This window comes from Prionailurus viverrinus, chromosome B4 (genome assembly GCF_022837055.1).
Source record: "Prionailurus viverrinus isolate Anna chromosome B4, UM_Priviv_1.0, whole genome shotgun sequence".
Taxonomy (NCBI): Eukaryota; Metazoa; Chordata; class Mammalia; order Carnivora; family Felidae; genus Prionailurus; species Prionailurus viverrinus.
In genome coordinates, this window is record NC_062567.1 from 65365301 (window position 1) to 65379173 (window position 13873).

General features: G+C 41.2%; 1 protein-coding gene and 1 non-coding gene across 3 annotated transcripts in view; both read left to right on the forward strand.

The window, feature by feature from the left end:
* Nucleotides 1-363: 363 nt before the first annotated feature.
* Nucleotides 364-585, forward strand: LOC125171351 (small nucleolar RNA U3). Its single transcript, XR_007154277.1, has one exon. It is a non-coding gene; the product is annotated as a small nucleolar RNA U3 (small nucleolar RNA).
* A 10321-nt stretch (nucleotides 586-10906) lies between these two features.
* The window catches only part of CNTN1 (contactin 1), a 366494-nt gene continuing 363527 nt past the window's right edge, over nucleotides 10907-13873 (forward strand). For both annotated transcript variants that reach the window (XM_047868302.1, XM_047868304.1), the window contains exon 1: nucleotides 10907-11036. The gene's annotated coding sequence lies outside the window, so the exon portion shown is untranslated. The remainder of the gene's footprint in view (nucleotides 11037-13873) is intronic.

A 13873-nucleotide genomic window follows, 5' to 3' on the forward strand; every position in this document is an offset into this window, starting at 1 on the left:
GAATCACATGTCACAATTTTTATTAATTAGTATAAAATATCTGTTGAGCACATACCATGTGCCATGGACCATGCTAGCACTGGGAAGATAGTAGTGAATAAGACAGCCAACGTTCTTGTCCTCATGGAGCCTACATTCTACAGGGAGAGAAAGAAGATACACAGACAAACATTTAAATACCAAATATTATTTCTCACAGTGAAGTGCTATGAAGGAAAAAATAATAGTGTGATATGACAGAGAATCTGAATTAGGGGATACATGTTGGGAGTGTTACAGGAGTCTTTTGTGAGAGGTGACACTTAAGATTAGACTTGAAAAACCATAGAAAGCCAATCATATGGAGAACCAGGAGAGGAGTATTAGAAAAAAAGCAGGGATCATTTCTATAGTTTGTTACTAGAGAAGTTTCTCTGAATGTAGAGTGCCTGAAACCATGGGGGGGGGTGGGGTGGGGGGTGGGTGCAGTGTTCTCTCCTGAGCATGAAGTTGGCTGTAGGTGTTGTTCCTGCCACCGTCTATTGCCATTGATGATTGTTCTTGTCCTCCGTGGGAGTAAGAGGGAGAGGATGCAATCTGGGTGGAAAAGAAAGAAAGAAAGGAACAACAAACTGAGTTTGGTTTGAGATGAGACCAGAGAAATAGGGAGGAACCAGACCGTTTATAATGGGAAAGTTGGACATTCAAACTCTAATGCAAGGTCTCTGTAAAGTATCATTTGGGCACGTGATCTAAACTGATTCCTGTTTTTAAATGATTACTCTGGATGATTTGACAAATAGCTGGGAATGGAAGGTGAGAGACCAATGATCAGGTTACTGCACTAGTCGTAGAAGAAGGGAATGGTAGCTTTAGTCAGAGTGGCAGCACTGTGATACATTAGAATATGATCGGGAGGATGGTTAATGAATACTAATCAATAGAGGGGCAACTCGGTGGCTCAGTTGGTTTAGTGTCAAACTTCGGCTCACATCATGATCTCATGATTCCTGAGTTTGTGTCAGGCTATGCGCTGTCAGTGCAGAGCCTGCTTTGGATCCTCTGTCCCCCTCTCACTCTGCCCCTCTCCCACTTGGATTCTCTCAAAAATAAATAAACATTTTTTTTAAAAAAGAAGTTATTAAATAAGTTAAATCAGTTAGTGAGGAAAAGGGGAGAATGGAGGATGACCTCTACATTTTGGAGCTGATCATCTGATTGAATGTTGGGAAAAGAATCTAAACAAATTGGCATTTAATGTTGCAGCATTTGTTGCTGATACACTGTAGCGTGGTCACAGAAGGAGAAAGGAGGAATGAGAAAAAGCTAAACAGGGGATCGGTGGGAAGTTTCCATTTTCTTCTGTTGCACCTGCTCAAATTTACAGTTGAATTTCACCGTGTCGTCAGGATTCAGCTGATGGCCCAGGGGCAGTTGCTACTGCTGTAACATGCCCAGTCACGTCATCACCAAGTCTTCTCTGAGAAGTAACAGGTAAGATGAGACTTGAAAAATCATAGAAATCTCACCACAGAAGAACCAAGAGAAGAACCTTTTAGAAAAAAGGAACAGCACTGAGTTTGGCATTCGAGGTCAATCAAGGCCAATGTGGGCTGGGGCATAGTGAGCAAAGAGCTGAGTGGTTTGAGGTGAAGTCAGACAGGTAGGCAGGAGCCAGACCATTTGTAATGGAAAAAGAGTTGGACATTCAAAATTGCAATGCGAGGCCATTATGGAATTTTAAATGTGGGGAGGACTATGACAGGAGGAGACTCAGAGTGAGAGGCCATCCCAGGATGGAGTAATCCTGTGTCCACAACCTTGGATTTTCCTTTCAATTCTGTTGACCTCTGCAAGCATCCTCTCCAAAGAATTGTGCAACACATGAAAAACTCCAGGCTTTCCTATCATTTTCAAGCCTACACTCTAAATGAACCACTCTTTTTCCTTTTGTAGACAACCTGCCCTATGTCCTATTTCTTTGAGTTCATTCTAGAAATTTGCTGCTCAACAGAGGACTTCTTGGGAGTATAAGAACTACCCACTTAGGGGCGCCTGGATGGCTCAGTCCATTGAGCGTCCGACTTTGGCTCAGGTCATGATCTTGCGGTCTGTGAGTTCGAGCCCCGCGTCGGGCTCTGTGCTGCTGACAGCTCAGGGCCTGGAGCCTGCTTCAGAGTCTGTGTTTCCCTCTCTCTCTGCCCCTCCCCCACTCATGCTATGTCTCTCTCTGTCAAAAATAAATAAACATTAAAAAAATAAAAAAAAAAGAACTACCCAGTTAACCTAGATTGACTAATAAAGTTGTAAACAGCAGTAACAGCATAGAAAATATTCAGGTATTCAGGTCAACTGGAAAGGGGGGGTGAGCAGTTCCTAGTCATGTATACATGATTGATATACATTTAAAAAAATATATATCAACTTTCTTCAGGTAGGCAACCAGCTGGAGAGGAATTCAGGCTTTGAGCCAATTTTATTGCAATGTCAAATGGTACAGATTTTTGGAAAAATGAATGACTATGTCCACATAAAGGTTAAAGTAAACTTTCTTTTAAGTAGTGCTTCCAATTTGATAATTGGATAGCAGCAGAAAGCTCAGACTTATTGGCAGTAGGTAATACTTCATTCTTAAACTGTACTCTGTTTTCCTTATGTGCTGTTTGTGCTGCATGTTCCTCCTACTATTACTGAACACCCAAGGGAAGGGCAGGACTAATGGAATGGCATTTCTGACCCCTTTTCTTCAGAAACAAGCAAGAATTCAGAGTCCCAAAATTTGAATTTTACATATTCTCTAGTTGTCCAGATGGATTTATAATTTTCCATGTTTTTATCAGCAAATTGCCATATTTCTTCATAATGAAGCTTCAAGTTTATACCCCATTAAGGTAAAAAGTGATATATTCTTTTCATTGCTTTTTATTTGTAATGAAGAGAGATATACCAACAAATGCATACAATAAAATGTAATAGAATGATAAATTTATGTGTAAAGTGTAGAAGTGCAGAAGTGGCCGTGACTGTATGTTGTTATAAGAGAAGAATTTGAGTTTCACAAAATAAATACCAGCTAACAGTGTTTTAGAGCATAAACAAGAGTTCACCTGGCTGCAAGCAGGTAGGGAGGAGGGAAGAATAGATCCCAGGTTGAGAGAACAAGTGTGAAGACAGAGTCAAGCAAAAAGCATGGCATTATGGGTGCTCTTTCTGGGGGTTCTTTTTCACAGGCAACAAAGATTTATCGAGTACCTATCATGCCCCATGGACAGGCATGTGATGATAAGTAAGCACACAGAAGTGAACAAAAGAGTCAGTTTAAACCACAGTGGAGCTTAAATTCTAAAGGGAAGATAAGGTGGCCATATTCTATAAGACAGTCAAGAAATCAAATGAGTACAAAAAATATGTAGCACAGTAGCTGATGAAAAGCATCATGGAGAAATATGGAGGAAGTTAAGGAAATGGGAGTTCTGAGGTGGGGCATATTGATTTTAAGTGAGATGATCAGAGGGAGGCTGATTGAGAAGATAACATTTTAATAAAAATCTGAAAAAGTTCACGCTGGAATTGAGGAAGAATATTTCAGGAAGGGAGGCCAGCAAGTATAAAAGCCCTATGATTAGAGTTTACCTCATATAAGGAATAGCAACAAGGCCAATGTAGTTTCCAGTCTGTTTTTCGTCTTCTTTATGTTTATGCTTTAATCATAATCAAATCTCAATTATTGAGCATGCCTTGCTATTTTACATTATATTTTTCACACTTTTTTCTAACTAGGAACATTGTCTTCAGTTCTAGATACTGACAATTCTTCCTGTAACAATATACCTAGATATCATCTCTATTTCCTTTTTCTCTCTCAGATATATTAAGTTTCTGTTTTCATAATGTTCCTTTGTAACTTATAACAAGGTAATTATTTCAGTTTTGGACATTTTGAGTTTGATACGATTTTGAATAATTGAAGAACAGAAATTAAGTAGTAAATTAATAATATCACACAATAATTTGCTAATTTCTGGGTAGATTTCTTTCCAACTATTATCTCTTCTAGTTTGTCATACATTTATATAATGAGCATGTATGATTTATTAAATTGTGTTCAGTCATCCAGGAAACATTATAGGATGAAGATTTGTGTGTATATAATTTATTTGGGAAAATACCCATCATGGACAAATTTTCCTTTTTGCCCTTGAGCATAACTATAATAGCAGTTTTAAAATCTTAGTCTCCTAACTGTAATATCTGCCTTTACTCTGAAGTATGAAGCTCACTTTTTTTTTGTTTTTTTTTTGTTTTTGTTTTTGATTTTGTTTTTCTTTTTGAGAGGCAGGCAGTGGCAGGGGGAGGCAGGTAGGTATAGTAATTTTAGATTATATCCTGGAAATTGTGATGAGACATTAAACAATTTTTTATGTTTATTTATTTATTTTGAGAGAGACAGAGACAGTGCGAGTGGGGGAGGGGCAGAGAGAGAGGGAGAGAGAGAGAATCCCAAGTAGGCTCCACACTGTCAGTGCAGAGCACGACGCGGGGGTTGAACTCATGAAACCTGGAGATCATGACCTGCGTCGTATACTTAACCAACTGGGCTACCCAGGTGCCCCGCGATTATACATTTAGTGATTTTTGGATTCTGTTGTGTCTTTTTGAAGAGCATGAATATGTTTCATTTTTTTGTTTATGTTTTATTTATTTTTGAGAGACAGCATGAGCAGGGGAGGCACAGAGAGAGGGGTGGGGGACAGAGGATCTGAAGCAGGCTTTGCAGGGACAGCAGAGAGCCTGATGAGGGGCTCAGACTCATGAACTGTGATATCATGAACTGAGCCAAATCAGATGCTCAACACACTGAGCCACCCTCTTTGTTTGTTTATAAGGCAGTTAGCTAGGATATCCTCCAATTCTGAATTCTCTCTCCTCTGTGCAGTTGAAATCTTTCCTAAATTCTCATCCTAGTTTCCTGTGGCTGCTGTAACCAATTACCACCACAACAAAACAATTGCATTTATCCTCTCACTTAAATCCACAAAAGGTCTTAAAACAATAAATAATATTCTCTCACCACTGTAGAATCCAAAATATCTAAACTAGCATCACTGGGCCAAAATCAAGGTGGCCCAGCATGGCTACACTCCCTCCAGTGGCTCTAGGGAGAATCCATTCCTTGCTTCCTCCAGATTCTGGTGGCTGCGGGGGTTCCTTGGCATATGGCTGCATCACTCTAATTTTCAAGGCCAGCATCCTCAAATCTCTCTCGGCTCTGTCTTCATTCACATCACCATCTGCTTTGTGTATAGTAAAATCGCTCTTTGTCTGCCTCTTACAAGGATACATGTGATCGCATTTAGGACCTGGTTGGATAATCCAGGATAATCTCAGGATCTCAAGATCCTTAATCACTTCTGCAGAGACTTTGCCATATAAGGTAACATTCACAGGTTCCAGAGAGTCAGGGGTCATTGTTCATCCTACTACAATTCTTTAAACTTTATCTATACTGTTTGGAATCTGTCCTGTGTATGTATAGTTTAGGAGTCAGCTTAAAATCTGAGTACAGGGGACATGTACCAAAGATGCAAAAATTGGCATTATAAACAAAGCCTCAACATATCACTAAAAGTTGAAATCTTTTTAGAGTATTTTTCTGACAAAGAAAAAATCAAACTGAGATTTTGAAACAGAAAGATAAGTAGAAAACCTTAAGTGGCTATCAATTAAATGATGTACTTCTAAATTATCATTGGACTAAGAAAAGCAGAGTTCAGAAATTATTTAAACTGACTGATAATAAAGATAAGACATAGTAAAACTTGTTAGATACACTAAAGCAGTGCTTAGAGAAAACAGTGTAGCCTTAAAGGCGATATTAAAAAAAGATGAAATGCTGAAATATTAGTGGCATCAATTCCCACTTCAAGAATAGAGACAAGGAACAAAGCAAAACTAAGTAAGAGGAAGGAAATAATGGAGATAAGAGTGGAAATCAATAAAATAGAAGACATATACACATTACAGAAAAATTAAAAATCCAAAATTAATATTTGAAATGATTAACAATATTTCTAAACACTGGAAAACTAACAAGGGGAAAACCGCATAATTTATCAACATAGAAAATGAAAATTGGAAAAAAAAGAAAATGATAATTGGATTATAAATACAGATCCAATATATATTAAACACACACAAAAAAAGGATTTTATGAACAACTTTAGTCCAATAAATTTGAAAATTTTGGTGAAGTGGAAAATCCTTTCCTCTGTATCTTTCCCCTTGCTTCTTTTGGTTGTTTTGGGGGACAGGAGGTATATTTGGGTAGATGACCTTTTATAAAGATGCTGATACCATATTATTAGCAAATAGTTTTGCATCACTCTGCTGTGACACATTATAGCATAGCAACTGAGGATTCTGTCCCTACCCTCTCAGCTATTTTCTAGTTCAGAGTGGAACAAAGGTCTTCTGTTGTCTCATCCCATGTCCACTCCAGATGTGAAGGTATGCATCATTTCAAGGACATACTCAGTAAATGAAATTTTCAGTGTTAGTGGCTGTTAGGAGAGAAGGGAAAGGACATGTTAATTAAGGTTGACAGTGGAGTTCACTAATAATAACTGACTGCTTACTCTCCGTGAATAACAGAGACCAAGCTACAATTTAACAATTGAATTGAGCATCGTCCTTCCCCATGAGTTTCAGGAGGTGAAATAAATTGGAGGACATATTGGCTGACTAAGGGGTAACATGCCTTTTTGTTATATCACACATTGGTTCCTATTATGCAAATGGGGCAATTTTAAGGAGACACAGTGGATTCTCCTGTGAAACAACGGAATCTGTGTGAAGATATCCTTGCAAATATCGGCATGTGGCTTTCTATAAATCTGCCCTTTTGGTGCACAGCAGTCATTGACAAAACAAAAGGAATTCTAATCTTACTGTTAATCTCCAAAAATACTGCAGTAGCCCGGGGGCTAAGTAGCAAGCTGCTGCTGTGGACTGTATTTCCAGTATGCAGTATTTGAAAACTATCTTCTCAGCCTCTTCTGCCAGCCACATGGTACAGTGTGCGTGCGTGTGTGTGTGTGTGTGTGTGTGTGTGTGTGGCTGCGCGTGTGTGTGCATCGCTTTGCAATCATTCCCTATTGGCTATGTGAAAGCTAGGTCAGTGGGCTGATGTGATCTTCTTTGAGACGCTGCATACTGGGTTTAGCATGACTCTGTTCATACTAGTGGGCAGAGCCTCTGCTGTCTTTCTGCTGTGTTTAGTTTGAAATTTCTATTGGAAAAGCCCCTTTTTTTCTCATTCTCCCCCTTCTTTGCTACAACAGGCTATGCTAGCAACTGTTCTGGGAAGCTTCGGAGTGAGGAAATGGTGGGTGGAGCAGAAGAGAAAGAAAAGGAATACATGCTGTGGAACACTGTACTGCTGCTATAGTTTCCTTTCCTCTCACCAAGATTTAATCACTGGTTGGAGGAAATTGGAATGTTTCAAGAAAGAGGGCCAATGCCGGGTGGAAGAAGGAGGGGATGGATGGCAGGAGAATTCAATAACAGGGCCAAGGGAAGTTTAGCAATGTAATATCCAATAAATTGTGCCGTGGAACTCTGCGAGTGATTAGGGAATCAGAGCCAGCCAGAGAACCAGGCAAAATGTTCCTACTGTTTCTTATAGAGATTTGCAAATAGGTTCTATCCCAGGCTGTCAGTGGGGATTCAGACTGATGTTTCTGCGGTTCTCTTTTTCCTCACTTTAGGGACAGCATGTGCTGGAGGCAATCTGCCTAGTTAGCCACCCATTTTCATCAGCTTTCTTTGTACCTGAACGCCAGCCCCAATTATTCTGATCCCAGTCTTCTGAGGCAGACCCCAAACTTACAAGCAAACTTAGTCTTAGCTACTTATTATGTCCTGCTTAATTTCCACTTAAAGTGGCATGCTCTCATATAGTTTTATAGATGCTGGAAGATGGGTACAATGTTGGGTCAGAATTTTTTGAAAATTTCAAAAGGATGGGTGGTTCGGGGAGGAAAAAGGGCAAGAACTCTGGTGGAAGATATACCAGAGAAAGTTATTGTTCATTATGCTGGTAAAAATAATGAAGGAGTTGCTCTAAGATCTGGGTTCTAGACTCACATTTGCTTCTGAGTAGGTACAATACCCTGAGCAAATTATAATAATTGATTGTCTCCTTCACAGACTAATGGTGGAAATTGATAGTTTCTGAACTTCTTTAAACTCTCACATTTTATAAAGCATATATTCATCTGTAAGTATATATTATCTCCTATATACCAAGCATTAAATACCTAACTATTTTTTAATTACCTTTACTTTCAAAGGAATACGTTTCCTTGGCTACTTTCATTTCCTGAGTTGTGAAGTGGAGCTGATAATGATTCTTCTGCTTACTTAAGAAAAAAAAGGGGGGGGGGCGGAGTTTATCTGAAAGTGATCTGAAAAATGTAAAATGTGCTGTAGCAGATACTTTTGATATATTCATATACGTAAGAACATACTTATTCCAGGAACAGAGGGGGAGGTGTTGCTCTCTGAGATAACAAGCAATAACCTGGAGATAATTTGTTTTATTTGAAAATATAAGAGGTGCCTGATGCCCAGATAGAAATTTTAATTATTTTAATACTGTTCCCAAATTGTGTGTGTGCACACACACATACGCACACCTAGAGAGCTGTAATTATATCAGTAAATATACAGAGTAACACTGTATATTTAAAAAATAAATATGCTCCATGAGAGCTTGCCTACCTTATTCACCACTATATTTGTGATAGCAATATTTGTTGAAGAAAGGAATGAATTAAGGAATGAAAGAATGAGGATAGCAGAGATCTTTAATATTCTTTTCACTTCCAATTTCAACTCTTGTGCTAAACCCAATGTTCAGTTTCTTTCCTTGATATTTCACCTTCTCCTCCCTGCTTAAATTTAGGGGAAGGTCTGCTAGAGTTCATCGCTACTCAAAATGATTTAGGTTTAGGAATTGAAAGAAGTTAGTGCTGAAAATACATATGCCTGGGGCACCTGGGTGGCTCAGTTGGTTAAGCGTTAGACTCTTGATTTCAGCTCAGGTCAAGATCTCACAGTTCGGTGAGTTACAGCCCCACTTCAGTCTCTGCCTTGACCCTGTGCAGTCTGCTTGGGACTCTTTCTCTCTCTCTCTCTCTCTGCCCTTTCCCTGCTCGCGCTCTCTCTGTCTCCCTCAAAATAAATAAATTAACTTAAAAATATTAAAAAAGGAAATTACATATTCCTTACTACAATATTTTACTATCTTTATTGCTTCCTGTTCAATGTATTATTTTTCTTTAGTTCCCTGGCACCTAACACAGGGTGTGGCACAGAATAAGTGCTCAGTAAATGCACTAAGTAATGAATGATTGGTCCAATTCAATGGAACAATTGGTGTGGGTCCCTGGGGTGGAGACACAAACTAATGGGCATATTATGTGGAAACATGGCTGAAAGGTTTTGAAATTTCCCATTGCATTTTTAGTTATTCCCAGTCAGTGGTAAGTTAAGTTCCCAGCATAAAAGCCATATCTATTGTTCTCTGTAAATTATCTCTAGGGTCCTTTCCCACTTCCAAGTACATTAATTTGAATCATCCAGTTTTATGAAGAGAACATTTTATGAAGAGTCTCCCCTAATGGTAATAACAACCATAAGCACTAAGCTAAGAGCCTACACTTATTTAGCATTTAATAACAATGCTATCTTCTCGCACAGTTGTCCAGTGGGCTGTGTTATGCTCAGCACAAGTTAAGACGGCTACTTAATTTAGGTGGATGAAGAACTTGGCTATTTGCAAAAAGGAGGTAGGCTGGAAGTGAGACGATTGTTTTCTAATATGGCACTAAAACAAGACACCTCCCTTCCCCCAATTTTATGGTACTCCTTCTATCATTTTCCCCACTTAAGAATTCTGTGGGTTGATTCACTGATTCCACCTGGCCAAATGGCAGAGATGAAAGATGGGAACAAAATGGTTTTACCCTTGCTCCCCTTCATCTAAAAGGCAGGTTTGGGATTACCTATGTTGGGGTTGGCTTAAGCATCCTCTGCAGCCTCAGGGTTTGAGCATAAAAGGAATGAGGGACTAATATCAGTAGAAGAGAAACAGATCCATTATCAGTCAGTCTGGTGGTGATTATTTTAAGACTTCCACCACCAAATGAATTGCCCAAAGCAAGTTGCTTATGCAGTTTGGCCTTAATTTCTCTCTTTTAGTCTTTCTGGAGAGGTTATTATTGCAGCGTCTTCCCATTTAAAGCACTGTTCCCACCAGGGAATATTTTGGAGTCTCTCTGCAGTACAGAAGAAACAGTTCAACCTTTATTCCACAGGAAAAACTACCGGGTTACATTTAGGAAAAAAAAAAAAAAAAGGAAACTTGAAATAAATAAACACAACCCTCATGTCTTTTTATTTCTTGTGTTTTTTTTCACGTCAATATACGTATTTCTTGTATTTTTCTCCATTCTTAACTGAAGTTCGTGCTTCCCTATCAAGGCACTGCTCCTGATATTTTCTCCTGTCAAATTTCCCAGAGCAGATGGTCCCTTCAGGGAAGCTCTGGAAAGTGCTGGGTGTCTGGTGCTGCCTGGCCCTTCCCTCCCTCTTGGGGCCCCAGATGACAAGCCATCAAACCAGTGTCCCTCCTCTGAGGGGTCCTTGATCCTTTGGCAGCAGGGTTTGGTTCCAGGGACTGCAGAGACCCTTTGCAGTTGGGCTTAGCAGCTACCTCAGTCCGCAGCAAACCCTGGTCTGGGGTGAGAGTGGCATCCCGCCTGCCCAATGAGAGGCGCGGGTTTCTCTCCGGGGCCCGCCCCACTTTCCCCGCGGCCCCAATGACCGCTCTAAAAGGCCCGGCTTCTGCTGTCAAGTAGCTAGGCAGGGCTCCGCCGAGGCTAGGAGGGGCGCCGGGTGCGGAGATGCGCTCCCAGGTGTTTGCAGCGGAAGTGGGAAACCTGTAGGTTATGGTCCAGCCGCGCGGCGCCGAGGCGAGCAGGAGCACGGAACAGGTAGGAGGCAGGACTTTTCCTTCTTTGCAGCTCGGAAAAAGAATGCGTATTTTCGTGCTACTGTTGCCTGCCTTCCCCTTCCCCCAGCTCTGCCCCGCCCTCGTCACCCCCAAATTGATGTGGTCGCCGCAGCTCTGGTCGCGAAGTACGGCTGGAAGGACCGGGATGGAGGTCGTCTGGGTGCTGCTGGGAAGGAGGGGCGCGGGAGCCCCGGTGACGGGCGGGGCAGGGCGGCAGTGCCCTGGGAGGGGGGACCGAGCCCCCATCCGCGTCTCGTCAACTTTCCTCCCGGAGGCTTTGGCCGCCGCGGCGGGTGTTGCGCCCTAGGAAAGCCATGTCGACCCGCAGGGGAGGGTTTGGATGTCAGCAGCCGGGAGCCCGCAGGTCTTCCTAACCAGGAAGGGCTTCTCCTTCTCCCCACGTCTGTCCGCACCCACTCATTTTCCCTCTCGACCCTTGCGTCTAGACTAGCACATCCCTGCAAAAACTGGGAATGACTGCGCCGAGGGGAGGAAGGCACTTGTTTGTTCCCCGGCTCCTCTGTGAAGAAGTGATGCGGTGGGGAAGAAATCCCGCAACTCTAAGGGCATTTACCGATTAATTATGCCTCCAGTGAGAAAACCTGGGCCCTTCTCCCCTATTTACTGCAGGCCAGGGAGGGGAGAGACAGGAAAGCTTCGCCTCTCTCTTCTAGTCTGTCGATGTCCATGGGGACCCACCTCCTAGCCTGGTTTCTAAAAAATGGGTTTATGCACAGGGATTCCAGAGACTCAAGTAATTGTACCCGGATGGGCTCCCCGCGGCTGCAAGGCAGCCTCCCTGGATGACCGCATCTGGGTAGTAGGTGTTGGCCCAATGCCGGTTCCTGCCGGAGTCGGATTGCTGGAAACAGTAGGCAGAAGAATCGCAGGGAAATTAGAGGCTGCATCACTCTAGGGAAGCGATGACACCCTGCTTTGAAAATTATTGAAAAATTGGGGTGATGGGGAAGAAGGAGAGAGGAAAGCTGCAACCTTCTCTCGTTTATTCATGCCAAATACAGCATGGGCATTTGCATGTGTGCTTCTGCGTGCACATCTCCAAGGTGGGGCTATATATAGCTCTTTTGCCTGCTGCTGAGCAGGCTGCCTGGGCCTTCTGAAGCAATCTGGAAGCACTGAGTGGGAGGGGCAAAAGGGAATCAAATTCTCCACTGGGGGAAAAGCCTGAGAAGATGTGCTCAGACTGAGGAAACCCTGCATGAAATGATGTTTCTGTAACATGTCTGAAGATCAGTATTTCCAGATATTATTTTGAATACATCCTTAGAGTGTGCTATTTCCCTGAATTTTTCAGCTTTACAGTGTACATATGAGCCTTACCAACCTGAAGTGTAACACACACATGAAATAAATACATATCATATCCAAGATATTTTATTAAACTCATCAGAGCATAATGGTTTCTATATGCCCTGCCTTCCTTTTTGGGTTGTAAATGTATTTGGATGGTAACTTACAGATAGCAGCAATTGGAGAACTGGGGGGAAAAAGATCCACCCACCTTGCAAGAGGTAAAGCTAAGGGACCTTTGGAACCTTTGAAGTTGGTATAAATCTATTTCTTTGTACAGATTTTACTTGTGGATCTGATATTTAAATGTGCGCTGCTTTTTCATATCTATTTGCACTACACGGACTTTGTTTTATAAATGTATGTGCATTTATTTTTCCCATTGCCTGAAATTATTTAATCCTGATGATAACTTTTTCATTTTCCTGGATGAGAAAACTAAGATTTAGAGGACACCTGTAATTTGCCTAAAGCTTTCTGAAATTCCACTATTTCCACCCTAATATTTCAACAACCTACTATGAATTATATTGCATAGCAGTTTCCCTTCAAATAGAATACCTCAGCTTCCTGTGATTTTTGGTATTGATAACAAAATTTGCTCAGTGTTATACCAGTAACAATACAGGCCAAGGTTACTCAGTTATCCAGGCACTCGGTCTTATTTATTTATTCGCATAGCCATTTACGTATATCTGATTTGTCTTCTAATTGGGCAAGGAAGTACTTTGCAGAAAAAGACTATGACCTATGTTTTTGTATACTCCACAACACTGAACACAGTTCTAAGTAGCCTCAAAGATTCTTGTTGAGTAAACATCATACTAAGGAATGATTTGGAGTAATGATTTAGGGATAATATATTTATCCTATATATTGGAAAGCTGTGTGCTGAGAACTACTTTTGGAAACTTCCCTTAGCTCTTTTATTCTCTCGAAAGGAGTAATGGATGACATCAGACATTTCTATATCCTTCCACAAAATAATTGAATTCTCCAGTAGGGGTTATGGCTATGTATAAGTTATTCTATATATTTTCTCTTATCTGTGCCCGTGAGACAAACTAGAGTCCAAGTTGAAACAGATGATTTATACTTTTCTGTACAAAACATGCAGTGTTAGATCTCTATTAAAAGAGAGATCAACAGGGGCGCCTGGGTGGGGCAGTCGGTTAAGCGTCCGACTTCAGCCAGGTCATGATCTCGCGGTCCGTGAGTTCGAGCCCCGCGTCAGGCTCTGGGCTGATGGCTCAGAGCCTGGAGCCTGTTTCCGATTCTGTGTCTCCCTCTCTCTCTGCCCCTCCACCATTCATGCTCTGTCTCTCTCTGTCCCAAAAATAAATAAATGTTGAAAAAAAAAACTTAAAAAAAAAAAGAGAGATCAACAATGTCCATCCATTTTTATATACAAATTGGGCCACAGTTTACATCCTAGCAAAGAACCCATTCTAGGTCACAGTAAGCTCTTCATTAAGTCCAATGTTCATTTTCTTTTACTGGTGTATT